The 18418-nt window shown below is 41.8% G+C and overlaps 1 long non-coding RNA gene across 1 annotated transcript; it reads left to right on the forward strand.

Moving 5' to 3' along the window:
- The first annotated feature begins 15021 nt into the window (after positions 1 to 15021).
- On the forward strand, positions 15022 to 16376 carry LOC110692431. Its single transcript, XR_002505465.1, has 3 exons — positions 15022 to 15167; positions 15268 to 15483; positions 15590 to 16376. It is a non-coding gene; the product is annotated as an uncharacterized LOC110692431 (long non-coding RNA).
- Positions 16377 to 18418: the final 2042 nt, after the last annotated feature.

The raw sequence follows: 18418 nt of genomic DNA on the forward strand, positions 1-18418 counted from the left end.
CTTGAAGCAGGGAATAGGAAGGTCATCCGGCAAGTTCCGCAGGATGGATAAAAAAAGACTTACTCGGATGCTCGAATGTTAATCAAGCAGAAGAGAAGTCAACAATTGTCTGAGTCGGCTTCAACGTCGACTTATCCAGACAGTTTCCAGAATACTTTGATGAGGTATTCGGAAACGAACCGAGAGAGTTAGTCATGCGGCTTGTCCGCACGTACTGGCCCTAAGATTATCCAGCCGGCTCTGTATGTGCCCCCACAGCCATACATGCCATATGGATCACAATACATGCAGTCGGCCCTCTTTGGGGGTCAGGCGGCACCAAATGTCCAGCCAATGGATTGGCAGCTCCGGCTGCTGAAACTTGGGGAACAACCGTCGGCGTTCTCTAGGGAGATAACCGAGGCGGCACATCCGGCTAAGGTTAAGAATGTATTGGTTGGTACCTATGATGGTACCACCAACCCGGAAGACCACCTAATGGCGTACACCAACCTCATGTATTTACAGGGGTTGGATAATGCCGCTTGGTGCCGATGCTTCCCGGGGAAATTGAAGGGCATAGCCGAACGATGGTTTAGTAATTTGCCAGCCGGTTGCATTAACAATTTTAAGACGCTTGCATACCTGTTTCCGTCCAAGTTTTCTATGAACATCCCCGCAAAAAAGACAAGTCTCGACTTGGGAGTTATTCAGCAGGGAAATAGAGAAGGGCTAAGGTCCTATATCAGGTGGTGAGTATTCAGATTCAAGGGCTGTCTGACGAAGTTTCCTACATAGACTTCTTCAAGGGTCTGAAGGACGGGTCGACCTTTAAGTTTGACCTGGCGAGAAAGAGGGTTGCTACCATTCAAGAAGCTTTGATGGAAGCTGAAGCCTATATACAAGAGACAGAGCTCTGCGCCATCAAGCAGCCTTCGGACCCTAAAAGTCCGACAAAAAAGAGAGTCGGTCAGCTCAGTCGGCTTAAAAAGAAGAGAGGAAGAAAAGAAAAGAGGTCTGGGTGGCGAACAATTCTGGTCAGCCATCTCGGAAGAGAAAGAAAGAGCTGAAGCCGTATGTCCCCAAGTACGAGTTTAACAAGGACTGTTACTCCATCCTCATGGAGATTAAAGACCGGGTGACTATTGAGAAATCGTCTGCAATGAAAAGTTCTGCCAAAAGTCGGGACAAAAGCAAATACTGTCATTTCCATGAAGATATAGGCCATGACACCAATGATTACTATAGTTTCAAGCGGTCGTTGGACTGTCTGGCTGACAAAGGGGTACTGAAGTCCTACATTTCTGAAGTCCACCCTCAAAACAAACAGTGGACAGCCATCTCAAAAATCAGACTAGCTTTCTATTAGCTCTGACACTGATGAAGAGCAGATCTACACAATAGCTGGCGGTTATGCTGGAGGGGGTGCCACCATCCGGGGCACCAAGGATAGTATCAGAAAATTAGAGGTCAACTCAATGGATGAGGGCCAGGCGTCGAAAGACACTTTCCCTGAGGTCATCATCTCTGAGAAGGACCGGGGCAAAGTCAGGCGGTCCCGTGATGACCCTATAGTCATCGAGTGTAAGGTTGCTAATCAACGAGTGGGCCGGATCCTCATTGATACCGGGAGCTTGTCTGACCTGATTAGCTACAGGTTCTTGGCAAAGCTCAAGTACAAGCCTAGAAACATGCACAAAGTCTCTCATCCCTAAGTCGGTTTTGGGGGTGGAGTAGTGAATCCGGTGGGGAGGATTGACCTACCCATCCGGCTAGGAGAAAAGGGGGAAGGACGCCACATGGTCGTCAAACTCTTGGTGGTTGAAGAATTGACCGCCTACAATTTGATTCTAGGCCGTCCAACCCTCAACGAGTCCTAGGCAGTCATCATCCCATCCCTCATGCTGATGAAATTTGAGAGGGATGATGGGTTAGTGGGTTCCCTGAATGGGGATCAGAAGACGGCAAGGGAGTGCTATCTCTCAGACGTCAAGCCTACTGTGGCCGCAGCCGACCAAGGCGAAGAGCCAATTGACGTAGATGATTTCAAGGAAGCCGCGCTTGCTCCAATGGCAGCCGACAAAAAGAGGAAGGTGGACAAGTTGGTGGCCGTCAAGATAGAAAAGCAATAACAATCACTGATCGGGGAACAATCAGATGAACTCCGTCCCCAGCCGGCTGGTGAGCATATTGACATTGCTCTGGATGACACACGTCTGGAGCGAACTGTTAGGTGGGGATTACTGCTTTTGCAAATTTGGGTGCCGACCTCACTACTACATTTTTGACCAAATGCAACGGCCTAATAAAGGCTAATACAACGGTATTCTAATTGCCGTTGCAATAGAGTAGGCTATTACCATGGATTTAACACTAATGTTCTTAGAGGTAGAGCTATTGCCACGCCTGTAAAGAATCGTTGCAATAGCCTAGCTATTTTAAAAAAAATGAGAGCTATTGCAACGGTATGTTGTATCATGAAAAAATTTAGAATGAAGCGCGCATTTTCCCTCTATTTTTTTCACCAAATATTTTGAACAACACGTTTCTTTAATTTGCTTCCCTCTATTCACAATTCTCACGTACAGTACCTTTCCCCTTTTACTCCATTTTCCCCATTCTCAATTTCTCATCACCATTTTCCCATTTTCTCCATTTTTCCATCTTCTTCATCCATTTGGTAATCTTCTTCATCCCGCAATCTCCTAAATTGTTCTAACCTTCTATGATTTTTCTGCTGGATTATAGAGTTCCGTTTGATTATTGCTCGGATAAGTTATTGGCCGAAGGTAAATCCTCAAATTCTTTCTTCTTTTTTTTTCTCCTCTCTATTCCATCATCATTATTGCTTGAATTGAGACTTTCTTTGCCTTAAATTCGATCAATTTCAAGTATCATGAACTCAATTTTAGGGTTAAGTTCTTTTTACAATGTCAATGTAAATTGATTTTGCAAAGACGGCGGTGTAGTCGGGTTTTCTAGTAAGATCTGCAACCTTTGATTTGATTATGTAATTGCAATTGTTACAACTTGCAATTGATGGGTGGAATACAAATTGGGTTGATCTTGCTTAAAGTTGGTGGGTCCAATACTTGTGCTATCTTCTTCTTCATTTATTCATGATTAGTTTTCTATTCTTTTTAATCTCTTTCTGATTTTAGCGATTTTTGATGATTTTTGTAAAAGGAATGGTGTCCTTCCAACAAGTGTATTCTTTCGATAGAGGGTTCAGAATTATTACAGAGCTAATTCTTCAGTAAGGTCAAGTGATCGGAATGCCTAGTTGGAGGCCGCTTCCGATCAGTAATATCAATGTACAATTGATGTTACATCTTAATCTTAACTGAACCCTTCGGGCCAAACCCAATCGAACCACCGATCCGAGACGACGAATTAATCCGAAAGGATTTAATGAGTCAGCAGAGTTTTACGAATACAGACGTCGGATATCGAGCCTAGGGCGTCGAGACCGAGCGTCGCGAAATCACAAAGCAACAAGTATGAACATAGCCCTAGCACCACACTGGCCTAGCCATGTGGATGCTAGGCTAGTTCAGGCTAGCATGCACCTAGCATGGCTAGGCGCAAGCCTAAGCACAGTAGGTGTGCTAGGCGCACCATCGCAGCCTAAGCGCGCTATGGCACACCATCGCAGCCCATCGCAAGTGCTATGCGCACCATACCACACCATCGCAGCCCATCGTAAGTGCTATGCGCACCATAGCACTCCATCGCAGCCCTTCGCAAGTGCTATGCGCACCATAGCAACCTATCGCACCGTCGCAGCACAAGCACAACACCATCGCATGGCTAGGCCAGTGCGTGTGTGTGTGCTTGTGCCTTAGCCCATTGCATCATCGCAATAAGCATGCCTGCGCATATGCGTGCCTTCGCATGGCACTGCATCGCAGCATGGGTGCTTGGGTTCTAGGCACCATCGCAGGCACCACGCACAAGCACAACACCATGGTAAGCCTTGTGTGCGTGTGCATGTGCGTGGAGGGCATCGCAACAGCAGTAGCATGCGAGTGTGTGCGAGACTGGCGCGCATGGTTGGCAAGGAAAGGGGCCAGCATGCGTGGCTTGCTAGCAGCACGCATGCTGGCTATGCTAGCGTGTGTGCGATGGCGAGGGGTGATGCGTGCCAGGAGCCAGCACTAGCGCCTAGCTAGCAAGCAGCATCACCTGGCTGGATAGCGAGCAGCAGCGCTGGGCATGCTGTGCATGCGAGGGAGCTGCTAGGCAGCCTTGTGCTAGCTGGCTGGGCTGGCTGGCACGCTAGCTGGCTGCCAGCCCAACAGCCCTTAGTGGCAGTTTTTTGAGGAGAGTGGGGACCAAGGCTTAGAGCCATGCCTTGGGGAGCAAGGCAATGGTCCCCCCCTCAAGGTTCATGGTCCTCACTTAACTCTCTCTACCCTTTTGCCACTTGTTGCCTTGTGATTGCTTTTGCTTAATTATTTATTTTGGAATTAAATAAATTATTGCATTTGCACATGATCCCACATTGATCATGAAAAGGGGGTTTAAGTCCCCATTCTCTATAAATACCCACTTGGTTGGGATTTTGAGAAGACAACCTTGAGTGGAATTAAAAAGGCAACTCTAAGTAAGAGTAAACCTTTGATTCGTAAAACTCATAGTTATTTTGTTCGGGTCTTGACTAACCTTCAAGACTTAGGACGCTCGGGTCGGGTCGAGGGTATGATCCGTCGGAGATCTCGTGTTTTCTGGATTTTGATGTAAGAGCTCTTTGGGAGTGAAGCATGCGACAAAGGTATAATTCTTGTTCTTAATCTTGTTTGATTAAGTTTAATATGCTTGTTAATTGTTTTAATTAAGGGGCGGGTCTTGGTGGGTTTCCTTCCGCGTAGTGTCGGGTCACTACGAAACCCTACAGCGGTATCGGAGCCACGCTCCTTTTAATTTTTGCAATTATTTTTAAATTAAGGTGTTTTGAAAGAATTTATTTTTCTGGTTCATGTTCTTTAATTAGATTAGATGATCGTTTTAATTAATTTTAAAACTCGATTTTATTTTCGATTTGGCTGTCGAACCCAGATTTTGGCTCAAAATAGTGATTTTTGGGTGGAATAGACATTCTAGAACAGATTCAATCTTTGTAGGGCTGTCCAGAAGCCAAATTCGAACCAGAAACCCAATTTTTTTGGGGTTTTTCGTTTTTTAACGAAAATTTTAATTCTTTTTAAGCCTTGATTAATGCAAACATTACAAGGTTAGATTAAATGCACATTTGCATCACTAATCTACTGGTTTTAAAATATCCTTAAGCATAATAATGGAGTTTTTATTAGTGCTTAAGTTGATATACCATTTATTCACATAAACTTGTTTTCACAAATTTTGCAAATAAATTGCAATAAAATGTGAAAACTTGTTGTGATCTTGTAATTTTAAGTTCCTATAATGTTAAAGTTCTAATCTTTAAAGGTTTAAATGATTGGAACCCTAACCCTAAATTCCATGTTGAACAAAGTTTGGATTTTTCATGTTTGGTTGATTAAAATCCATCAAGTTCAATTACTTGTGAGTAAAATTTGATTAATCTTCATATTAGAAGATGTAATCTTGGTATTTTAAACAAGTATAAAAGTTGGAAAATTTTTATCATTGGATGGTTAATTTATTTTTCCAACTCCCATTTGTCAAACCCATTATTAATTTGCATATTGGCAAGATTAATTATGGACATAGCTCATTTTATTTTAAGCATAAAGTTAGACCTAATTTTGTTCAAAATTGAAATTTTGGATAATTTAGGTTTGTGCACAATTAAAATAAATTTTATATAAGTAGGACTTAATTTTATTTTATTTTATTTTCCCTCAATTTAATTCTAAAATGTAATTTAGAATTAATTATTGTCACACACAAATCAGAATTAAATTTCGAGAATTGGCACCCAAATCAAGGCAAAAACACCCAAGTGTCACCAAGGCTAGTCGGGCTGCCCAGCAGCCCACATGTGGCTGCCTATGGTGCGCACAGGGGTGTGCCATGATGTTACTGTGCGCTGCTGTTTGGCGAGGAGGCTGCTGTGTAGTGTGTGTGCTGGTGCGTGGGCCTTAGGCTGCTGGTGCGCTTGTGCTGCTGCTGGGCAACGAGGCAGGAAGCCCCAGCCAGCCAGCCCACTGCTGCCTGCGCCAGCAAGCAGCTAGCATGCGTAGCATGCTGCTGGTGCTAGCTAGCAAGGCAGGCAGTGCTAGGCATGCCTGCTAGCTGCCAGCACCACGCACCATGGCGTAGGGCCATGGGCTGCCTAGCAGCCATGGTGCGTGCCCACTAGGGGTTTTGTGGGAAGTTGTTGCTTAATGTTTGAGCTATGCAATTTTGCAAATTTTTCAATTTTAAAATATTTTGGTAATTATTTTAACGAGGCTAAAAACCTCGAATTTCTATTTTGCAAAATTTTGTCAAATTATGGGTTATGCCGACTTAATTAATCGGATTAATTAAGTACGGATGCAGAATTTAGTGGGAGCTTAATTAAGTACGTTAACATTTTGCGTTTAGAAATAATGGATTAAACAACTTTGACTAGATTTAATTAGGCGCGTTAATTGGATTAACCACCTAAGTTAGTTACTAGTTTTGCGTGTTTAATTATGTATTTCGTAAAATTTGCATTGGCCATTCACAAATAGTGAATGGGTGAACGGAAGATTGTTTTCAAAACAGGTCTTTGAAAATGGCAACTAGTGGGGCCCGACTAGGATAGAAAATACGGACTGCGTTCCGTTATGTATTTTTGTAAATCTAAATACGGTCTGCGAACCGTTATATATTTTTGTACTATTAGATTAATCTTAGTCGTTCTAGCTAGCTTCTTTTATTTCATTTTGGCCAAGATGTCTCAAGACGGCGCTTCGACGTAGACGAGCCAAGATGAAGACCCATGGAAATTGAAGATTTCAAGGGGTCATGCTAGTTGCCAAATGCATCTATTTTATGCCTTATATATATATTGTTATTATATATGATTCCTAGATGCATGTCTAGGATTTCTAATATGTTGCGACGATTAGTTAAGTTCACTTAAATCAACCAACATAGGTCCCTTAATAATATTGAGCTAAAATTTGTCGTTCCAAGAACAACACTTACCGAACTAATGCGCGTACGTGATGGATTACGCCAAAGCGAGGCATCACTACTTCCCTAGGAACGTAAGGTATACTAGGTATACAAGTTGTCTTGGTTAAGCTCAACGATATCAGTAAGGAGTCCTTAGATGTCGTGGCAAAAGAGATAAAATGTCAAGAATGCATTAGATGCGACATTTTGTCAAACCGAGAGTAGCTTGGAGCTATTAGCAATTAGATTGCTTACCTTAAGATATTTAATGATTAAGACAAGCCAAAGCATGCTTAACCATTTCTTGATCTTTGGGATCTCGGAATCATTTTATTCTCGCCTATAAGGGACATTTTTTAAATGCGTGGATAAAATGCTCAATAAGATTGAATATATGCATGAACGTTTTAAATTTCAACTTATTGATTTATGAATGGTTTTTCACTTCAAATTCTTTCAATTGTAGAACCATGTCTGCAAGTAACTCAAACAACAACCATACGTGCCCGGAACTCCCCGAGAAGTTGGCCTTTTCCTTAAACTTGGTCAACTTCAAGGAATGGGAGGAGGAACTCAGGAGAACTCTCCGAAATTGTTCCTTGGTGTATACTCTTGATACTCCCATTCCGAGCTTCTTTGCCAAAGGAATCATGACCGATGAGGCTCATGAAGAATGGTCTTCCAATTGCAAAAAGGTCTCACGACTTATGGCAAATTCCATCCCGGAAGATTGGAAGGAAAGTCTTACCTCCTATCTCCCGGACATGTTCATCAAAGCACTTGAGGACGTTGTCAATGTAAGAGTCACCAAGAGTGACAATGGCAACTTTGATGGCCTCGTGTTTGACTTGACTAGTTCACTTTCAAACATGAGGATAAAGCCACCAAACGTGGGATGTCTTGCTAAGGAAAGGCGCCGACTTTGGACAAAGGTCTACAATGCCAAATTGAGACCCGGCATGCCCCTCCGACCTCATGTGCTTGGAATGACTAGACTCTTCAAACACATGCAGCTTCTCGGAATCCCATTGGAAGATGAGATGGCGGGGCATATCTTGCTTGATTCACTCCACTCGGGCTATGATGCACTTAGAGTGCATATCGCTGCGGGAAAGGAGACACACTCCCTCAAGGAGGTGGTGCAACTTCTTAGCCAAGCCACCGCCTATGGAATGACCAAAAGGCCCTTGAGAGCTAAGAAGAAGGAGTTCAAGAAGGTCAAGGCAAAGATGAGATGCTTCCATTGTGGCATGCAAGGCCACTACAAGAGAGAATGCATGCTCTTCAAGGAAGAGGGGAACACTCCGACTACCTCAGGTATCTTCCTAAACACTTGTGAATTAAGCTTATCATAAGGTATTGGATACCAAGTATGACTCACTTCATGTTGCCGTTTCAGGAACCAAGTGAGAAGCTTATCAAGTGTTGGTGCAAGAGCAAGAAGACGACGAAGATGGTTTTTTCGGTCGTGCTTGCATGCCCCATTTTGTCTTTGAGATGTAATTAAAACTAATCCTAGTTTTGTCATGCTTTTGAACAATATTTTTATCAATGGTGTTGGACACCAAGATGTTTGAAATAAAAGACTTCTAACGTAGGTGTTTCAAAGATTATCTTTCAAACATATGTTCAAATTAAATTGCATGCTTTACACAAAGAAAATAGGAATGATACTAAATGAACTAAGACCGACGAGTCGAATCAAACCTACTTGTGGCATTGACGTCTTGGCCATATTAACATCAAGCGCATCAAGAAACTTCTTCAAGAAGGTGTTCTTGACTCATTTGACTTAAAGTCGTTTGAAAATTGCGAAGGAGGCTTATTAGGCAAGATGATAAAACAACCATTCTCCAAGTTGGGAGAAAGGGCAAGTGACTTATTAGGTCTAATACACACGGATGTATGTGGACCAATGAGCACACCCGCAAGACAAGGTTACCGATATTTCATCACCTTCACCGACGATTATAGTAGATATGGCTATATCTACTTAATGTCGAATACATTTGAATCCTTTGAGAAATTCAAAGAATTTCAGAAAGAAGTTGAAAATCAACTTGGCAAGAAAATTAAAGCATTTCGATCGGATCGAGGTGGCGAATATTTGAGCCATGAATTCGACGATCACTTGAAAGAAAATGGCATTCTTTCAGAGTTGACACCTCCCGAAACTCCTCAATGGAACGGAGTGTCCGAACGGAGAAATCGAACCTTGTTAGACATGGTTCGATCAATGATGAGTCTTAGTGACTCCCTATCTCCTTCTGGGGACATGCGCTACAAACTGCAACACTAACACTGAATAGAGCTCCGTCAAAAGCTGTTGAAAAGACTCCATATGAATTATGGACTAAGAAACCTCCTAGGTTGTCTTTTCTCAAGATTTGGGGATGTGAAGCATATGTCAAGCGATTAATTTCGGACAAACTTCACCCCAAATCGGATAAGTGTTTCTTTGTGGGATATCCAAAAGAAACCAAAGGGTATTACTTCTACAATAAATCCGAAAAACAAAGTATTTGTTGCTCGTGATGGTGTCTTTTTGGAGAAGGATCACCTTTCCAAAATGACAAGTGGGAGGAAAATCGAACTCGACAAAGTTAGAGAGGACGAGCAACAATGTCAACCTGACAAAACTGAAAATCTAGATACTTTGGAAGCATCTAAGAAGATTGGTTAGAGTCAAACAGGCAATGAAAATGCTCAACCGATTACCCTTCGTAGGTCGCAACGGCAAAGATCTCAACCAGACAGATACCTCGGTATCATCTTAACCGATGATCAGGACATCCTAGTCATGGATGGTGACGAGCCCCGACTCTGCAAAATGGAATTTTGGAAGAAACTGTGTATATGACACAACCAGAAGGTTTTGTCAATCTAGGCAACGCTGTAAAGGTTTGCAAGCTGAAGAAGTCCATTTATGGACTAAAGCAAGCCAGCAGAAGTTGGAATCTGCGATTTGATGATGCCATTAGCAAGTTTGGTTTTATCAAGAATCCAGATGAATCTTGTGTATACAAGAAGGTCAGTGGGAGTGATATTGCATTCCTAGTCCTATATGTCGATGACATACTTCTCATTGGAAACAGCACAAAATTGTTGAAGTTCGTAAAGGGCTGGTTGGGAAAGTGCTTTTCAATGAAGGAATTAGGAGAGGCATAGTACATATTAGGCATCAAGATCTACAGGGATAGATCTAAGAGGATAATTGGATTAAATCAGATTACTTACATTGATAAAGTACTGGCTCGATTCCACATGGAGAATGCCAAAAGAGGGCATTTACCCATGTCCCATGGCGTAACTCTCAGCAAGAAACAGTGTCCACAGACACTTTGAGCGAGAAAGAATGAATCAGATCCCATATGCTTCGCTAATCGGATCGATCATGTATGCCATGATATGTACAAGGCCAGATGTATTGTATGTTCTGAGTGCAACGAGTCGATACCAATCGAACCCAGGAGAGGCGCATTGGACTGCGGCCAAGAAAATCCTTAAGTACCTGAAAAGGAACAAGGATAAATTCCTGGTTTATGGAGGCCACAAAGAACTAGTTGTTGAAGGTTACACTGACGCTAGCTTCAAGACTGACAGAGACGACTTCAAGTCACAGTCGGGGTATATATTATGTCTGAATGGAGGAGCGTTTAGCTGGAAGAGTGCCAAGCAGAGCACCACTGCAGACTTTACAACTGAAGCCGAGTACTTGGCCGCTTCAGAAGCTGCCAAGGAAGCTGTTTGGATTTGCATGTTCATTAGCGAACTTGGTGTTGTACCCTCAATCAAGGGGCCGATAAACCTCTATTGTGATAACAATGGAGCTATCACTCAGGCCAGGGAGCCGAGAGAGCACCAGAAGGTCAAACACGTGCAAAGGCGATTTCACATGATAAGGGAATGGAAATCCGAAGAATCAAAATTTGTAAGATCGGCACAGATGATAATGTAGCCTATCCTTTGACTAAACCACTACCTCAAGTGAAACACAACAAGCAGATTGAGGCGATGGGAATCAAGCATGTTGGAGACTGGCTTTGAAATTCCCTGTACATGTGTTTTAATTAAATAGGATATTTAATGTAAGACACTGTATTAAAACCATTCATTAATGGAGTAATTAATTTTGTGCAAAATTATCATTCACTCCATTACTATTTAACTGTGGTTTAGAATTAAATAGTGAGTCCATTCGATTTACGGAAATATTCAAAACAGGGTATCAAGACCATGTCTTGGATAAAGAAACACCTGTTAAGTGAACATTGAATATTTAAATCGAAAATTGTCCCTAATCGAGGTCATCTAACGGATGGACGATTGATGACCGCCATAGATTAGTGTGTAGTATGATTTACAGCACCGTTTCTTGTGCTGCGAGGACGTGACGGTCATAAATCATTTGCACAGGCACAGTTTGGAACTGTACTGGATAAGACCTATGAGAGTACTTTAAGAATTTTAAATTTTTTCATAAGTACATTTCTCATTATGACTATCGGAACTTGTTTCCTCCGACCATGAGTATTGTGAAGTTTTCTTGTTTGAGTACTAGACTCTTTGATGTTTCCTAACGTCTGCCGTAATTGGGGATCATAACGGGAACACTCAGGAGACTATGTCCTCTTAGTAAGAGGAACTTACAATACAAGACTGGGATTGTCCCCCTACTAACAATAGGGAAAATGTTTTGTTGTTTACAAGGCCGCTCGAAGAGCGAGACTGTGAAAATGCATGGCCGTGCTCAGATGGATTTTAGAAATCATCTTCTTATTGACAGTCGAACTCGGAGATCGAGAATTACTTCTAAACGTAATAAGGATGACAAAGAATCTTACCTTATAGTTCACGAAGAAACATTAAGTGACATAGGAAATGGGCTATACACTGTATGCACACTTGTCCGGAAGGACAAGTGGGAGATTGAAAGGAATGGTGTCCTTCCAACAAGTGTATTCTTCCGATAGAGGGTTCAGAATTATTACAGAGCAAATTCTTCAGTAAGGTCAAGTGATCGGAATGCCTAGGTGGAGGCCGCTTCCGATTAGTAATATTAATGTACAATTGATGTTACAACTTAATCTTAACTGAACCCTTCGGGTCGAACCCAATCGAACCACAGATCCGAGACGACGAATTAATCCGAAAGGATTTAATGAGTCAGCAGAGTTTTACGAATACAGACGTCGGATATCGAGCCTAGGGCGTCGAGACCGAGCGTCGCGAAATCACAAAGCAACAAGTATGAACATAGCCCTAGCACCACACTGGACTAGCCATGTGGATGCTAGGCTAGTTCAGGCTAGCATGCACCTAGCATGGCTAGGCGCAAGCCTAAGCACACTAGGTGTGCTAGGTGCACCATCGCAGCGTAGGCGCGCTATGGCACACCATCCCAGCCCATTGCAAGTGTTATGCGCACCATAGCACACCATCGCAGCCCATCGCAAGTGCTATGCGCACCATAGCACTCCATCGCAGCCCTTCGTAAGTGCTATGCGCACCATAGCAACCCATCGCACCATCGCATCACAAGCACATCACCATCGCATGGCTAGGCCTTAGCCCATTGCATCATCGCAACAAGCATGCCTGCGCACATGCGTGTCTTCGCATAGCACTGCATCGCAGCATGGGTGCTTGGGTGCTAGGCACCATCGCAGGCACCACGCACAAGCACATCACCATGGTAAGCCTTGTGTGCGTGTGTATGTGCGTGGAGGGCATCGCCGCAGCAGTAGCATGCGAGTGTGTGCGAGGTTGGCAAGGCAAGGGGCTAGCATGCGTGGCGTGCTAGTAGCACGCATGCTGGCGTGTGTGCGTTGGCGAGGGGTGATGCGTGCCAGGAGCCAGCACTAGCGCCTAGCTAGCAAGCAACATCACCTGGCTGGCTAGCGAGCAGCAGCGCTAGGCGTGCTGTGCATGCGAGGGAGCTGCTAGGCAGCTTTGTGCTAGCTGGCTGGGCTGGCTGGCAGTGCTAGCTGGCTGCCAGCCCAGCAGCCCTTAGTGGTGGTTTTGTGAGGAGAGTGGGGACCAAGGCTTAGAGCCATGCCTTGGGGAGCAAGGCAATGGTCCCCCCCTAAGGTTCATGGTCCTCACCTAACTCTCTCTACCCTTTTGCCACTTGTTGCCTTGTGATTGCTTTTGCTTAATTATTTATTTTGGAATTAAATAAATTATTGCATTTGCACATGATCCCACATTGATCATGAAAAGGGGGTTCAAGTCCCCATTCTCTATAAATACCCACTTGGTTGGGATTTTGAGAAGACAACCTTGAGTGGAATTAAAAAGGCAACTCTAAGTAAGAGTAAACCTTTGATTCGTAAAACTCATAATTATTTTTTCCGGGTCTTGACTAACCTTCAAGACTTAGGACACTCCGGTTGGGTCGAAGGTACGATCCGTCGGAGATCTCGTGTTTTCGGGATTTTGAAGTAAGAGCTCTTTGGGAGTAAAGCACGCGACAAAGGTATAATTCTTGTTCTTAATCTTGTTTGATTAAGTTTAATACGCTTGTTAATTGTTTTAATTAAGGGGGCGGGTCATGGTGGGTTTCCTTCCGCGTAGTGTCGGGTCACTACGAAACGCTACATTTTGGTAATTCCCTTTTGTTTTGGTTTGTTAGGGTTTTAGGAATTTGAATTTGATATACATGTGTTGTGTTGTAATTTTGGATTATTCATTTATGTTGTTTATTGGAAAGGTAAGAAATTTTTTACTAGAGTGCTCTCAACTATGATTAATGGGTGGAATACGAATACTCGAATTACAGCTTTTTCGTGGTGTCGAGTTGGGGGTGATAATGTGAATGTAAAGCATGGTTATTTTGTTTTAGAGTACCCATATTTGCCTTAGGAAAAAGACGTGGATTGTCAAGATAAGTGAGAAATGTGTGTTGCTGAATTTGCTATCAACTACTGGTATGTATGCTGGGTGGAATGTTCAGCTGGTTTCGTGGTGTTAATTTTGTAGATTTATGTACTGACTACTGAGAATATAAGATAGATTGTACTGGATTGTCAAGCTTCAAGCCTTCAAGCTTTGTTCTTGAGTGTTTCTTCCTTTCCGGGGATGACTAGGTAAGGAGGTAAGGGGTGGTTCAATTTGGTTTTGTATTAGGTGATGAATTGTAATTCATCAAGTGTTCATTGGATATTGTTTGTTGCTGAATGCTGAGCTTTTTGTTTGATGGGTAGTTTTTGGCCAGTGTACATACTCCCACAATTCACTCCTTTTGTATTATATCATGCATGATGAAGTCTGGTCCTAAGTATGTCGTTTTAACGTAGATCATGAAATTTTGGTTTTGCTACTATTTAGTTGAATTTTGTACTTTTGATCGTTGATTTATGATTTTAAGATCTGACACATTTAGTTTATTGGTTGGATCGTACGATTGTAGTGATTTTGTTTGTAGATTTCATATGTGTTGTTATGTTAATACATGACCTAAGTTTGTTGTGATGGAACAGTATCGATATTTTGTACGTTTTCAATATTAGAAGTATGATATTTGAACAAGCTAGGAAGTTGAACCATAATTTATCATAATGTAATAGCCAATCAAGTTCTAATGTGACATGTGATCATGATGCACTAATAATCTATATCATCTGGCTGATTCAAAGATAAATTTAAGACTGATCAGACTTTTTTTTCCACTAATACAGTGGTTAAAGGAGGTTTTTGTTTTAAGGAACAATGGACTTACAATGCAAAAATGTTCTGGACTACAAGATCCATAGCAAGTGTCAAAAGTATAATGTTAGATCTTGCGTGGTTGGAAGATTGAGTTTCAAATTTACTATCATTTGGATCCAATCTTATTTATTGACGATGTTTTCTTCAGTTTATCAAACTACCTCTTTTACTTTGTAAATGTTTGTATTTCAGAATATGTTGAAGGATACATTTGCTAATTTTACTAAGCAGAAAATTTTGTCTCAGTCGTTAATGTGGTCTCGAGCTTCTTGGTGTGTCAGCATAACTTTGAATACTAACTTTTGTTTGTTTTAATCTGGTGCAGGTCTGTCATTGAAGTTCGTAATGGCCTGACTTTCCTTGACCTTATAGTTAAGCAAATTGAGGTACAACATTCTCCTCTTATTTTTTTTTTTATTTTTTTTTTTGTTATTTCTGTATATTATGATTCTTGTTGGCTCTTACCCTCTTTTGGATGATACACAGAGCCTTAACAGCAAGTATGGATCCAAAGTGCCTTTGGTTCTGATGAACTCATTCAACACATATGATGATACACTTAAGGTAAAGTACCCTTTTTTTTATGTTCCGTGCTGTTAGTCTTTTATCTTGTGGAGCATCTTTTCAAGACTTCAAACTCATTGCATACAGATTGTTGAAAAATACACCAATTCAAATGATGAGATTCACACATTTAATCAGGTATGTTACTCTAGCTGAGTTGATGCCTCTTGCTTTAGGTACCTCAGTATGGTGACGTGTTTCCTCTAATCATATCTTTACTCACTGGATTTTAATTACAATTCAGAGTCAATACCCTCGGCTGGTTGTTGAAGATTTCTCGACATTTCCATGCAAAGGTCAATCCGACAAGGATGGATGGTATTATTTTACGCTGATATTGGCCTCAATTATTTGCATGTTGTGTTTGTTGAATGTAGATGCTTATAATCTATCTCATCTCATATATGTTCTGTATTTGGTATAAAATTTGATCTGATGGAATAAATATGTACTTTCTTTTGTTGAATTAAATGTTTGATTTTGGGAGGTGGGTTTTAGAAATTAAGAGCAAATATTGCCTGGTTTTTTTAATTTTGGTTGATATGCTTCTATTTGTGGGTTATGACTTTTGACTGTGAAATTGAGTTGATTGTGAAAAATTCATGTCTAACTGAGTAACTGCATCTATAGCTAATTCTTTCACTTATATATTTGAGGGAATTTTTTTCTTCAAAAAAAAAAAATCTAAGGAATTTTTAATTTTTTGTATATTTTTAGTATGTTAGTCAGAGTAGGAGAGAAATGGGGAGAGGAGAGAAAACCGGTATGGGGCTCACCATTGTTAAATAGCTAAATGAAAAAATCATGAACCAATAACGATGTGATTTGAGTTTAGGATGTATTAAAAGTCTAAATTATTGATTTAATCCCTAAACGATGGTGATTTTTCTTGGAAAGTGGAAGTTTTGCTTGTTATGTTAGGGTGATCATATTAAGCTAGTGGTACATTTGGTAGTATTTTAGAATCAAGAGTATTATTGTGTTGAACTATAGATTATGCTTAGTAACTCGATTTTAGTTTAAGATGTACAAAAACTGCAGAAGCACCCAGCTTGCAGTCTGAGCAGAAACAGCAGCAAAAGCAGTAGGTTGGGCAGCAGAAACAACAGCTGGCAGAAACAGCAGCAGACATAACCAACAATAAGGACCTGCAGGCGAAAACTAGCAAGCCACGCCAGCAACACCTTTACAGCATTCCAGCAACACAACACCAGCAATACAGGAACAGCCAGCACCAGTAACAGATATCAGTAGCAACAGGTTGGAGAAAGCAGGCTGTGGCAGAACTAGCAGATAGACAAGGAGCAGCTGACTAGCTGAAGACCAGCAATGCCACAGCAACAGAATCCAGCATCAACAGCCAGCACTAGTACACCAATGGCAGCACCTGCAACCAGCAACAGGCTGGACAAAACCAGAACAACCCCAATAGCAGCTTGCACACACAGAGCTGCAAAGCGGAAGCAAGCAAAGACTTTTATTATTATTATTATTATTATTATTATTATTATTATTATTATTATTATTATTATTATTATTATTATTATTATTATTATTATTATTATTATTATTATTATTATTATTATTGGCATTAGGTATAGTGAACCGTGGCATTAGGGTATATGCATTGTGTGACATTAGGTATAGGGAACCGTGGCATTAGGGTATCTGCACCGTGGCATTAGGTATAGGAAATCGTGGCATTAGGTATTATAGTTATTGCCACGGCAATAATGTTGTCGTTGCAATAGGTAATGATCTAACGCCACGGATCATTGATGCCGTGGCATTAGGTGTCATATGCCGTTGCATTAGACCCATTGCAACGCTAGCAGATGTCACGGTACATGGCTGTTGCATTAGGCATAATACCACGGATTTTAACGCCTAATGCAACGAATTTGAGGGTTACAATAGATAAAAAATGTAGTAGTGCCTGCACCAACTGTTGAAAGAATTCAAAGACATTTTTGCCTTTGAAGTGGAAGAGATGCCAGGCATCGGCCCAGATCTTGCTGTCCACAAGCTCGCTGTGGATCCAAAAAAGAAGCTTGTTAGGCAAAAGAAAAGAAATCACGACGAGGAGAGATCTCAGGCGGCTACTGCCGAGGTCAAGAAGCTGATGGATGCCGAATTCATTCGGCAATGTCACTATCCGGATTGGGTAGCAAACGTTGTTCTTGTGAAAAAGTCGAATGGTACCTAGCGCATGTGTATTGATTACACAGATCTGAACAAGGCATGTCCGAAGGATAGTTATCCACTTCCAAAGATCGACAGTCTGGTCGACTCTACAACCGGCCATGCCTTGATGAGCTTCATGGACGCCTACTCAAGCTTTCATCAGATACCCTTGTGGAGAAAAGATCAAGAGACGACGACATTCGTCACTAATCAAGGGTTATTCTGTTATACAGTCTGGGATGAAGAATGCGCCTGGTACTTTCCAACGAATGATTAATATAGTCTTCATTAATCAAATTGGGAGGAATGTAGAGGCGTATATTGATAACATGATAGTCAAATCTAAGCTACAGACGGATCACCTTGCTGACCTCCGAGAAACATTCACCACCCTCAGGCGGCATAAGGTCATGCTTAATCCCAAGAAGTGTGTCTTTTGTGTTGAGTCTGGGAAGTTTCTCGGATTTTTTATTGATCAAAGGGGGATAGACGCCAATCTAGAAAAGGTGCAGGCGGTAATTAACATGAAGTCACCCCGCATTGTCAAAGAGGTTCAAAAATTAACCGGTTGCCTGGCGACATTGGGGAGATTCCTTAGCCGGTCAGGTGACAAGTGCCTCTATTTCTTTCAAGCAATATAAAAGAAGACTAGATTCGAATGGGGGGAAAACGCTGAGGCGGCATTTCAGAAATTGAAAGAGCACTTGCACTCGTTGCTAAGACTGGTTAGCCCTCAGTGCCATTCTCCTAGCTGAGAGAGATGGCATTAAGCTCCCGGTCTATTTCATTAGCCATTTTCTTTGAAATGCTGAACTACGGTACCCCTTGGTTGAAAAGTTTGGCCTTGCCCTTTTCATGGAAATCAATAAGTTGAAACCCTACTTTTTGG

This window comes from Chenopodium quinoa, unplaced genomic scaffold (assembly GCF_001683475.1).
Source record: "Chenopodium quinoa cultivar QQ74 unplaced genomic scaffold, ASM168347v1, whole genome shotgun sequence".
NCBI lineage: Eukaryota > Viridiplantae > Streptophyta > Magnoliopsida > Caryophyllales > Amaranthaceae > Chenopodium > Chenopodium quinoa.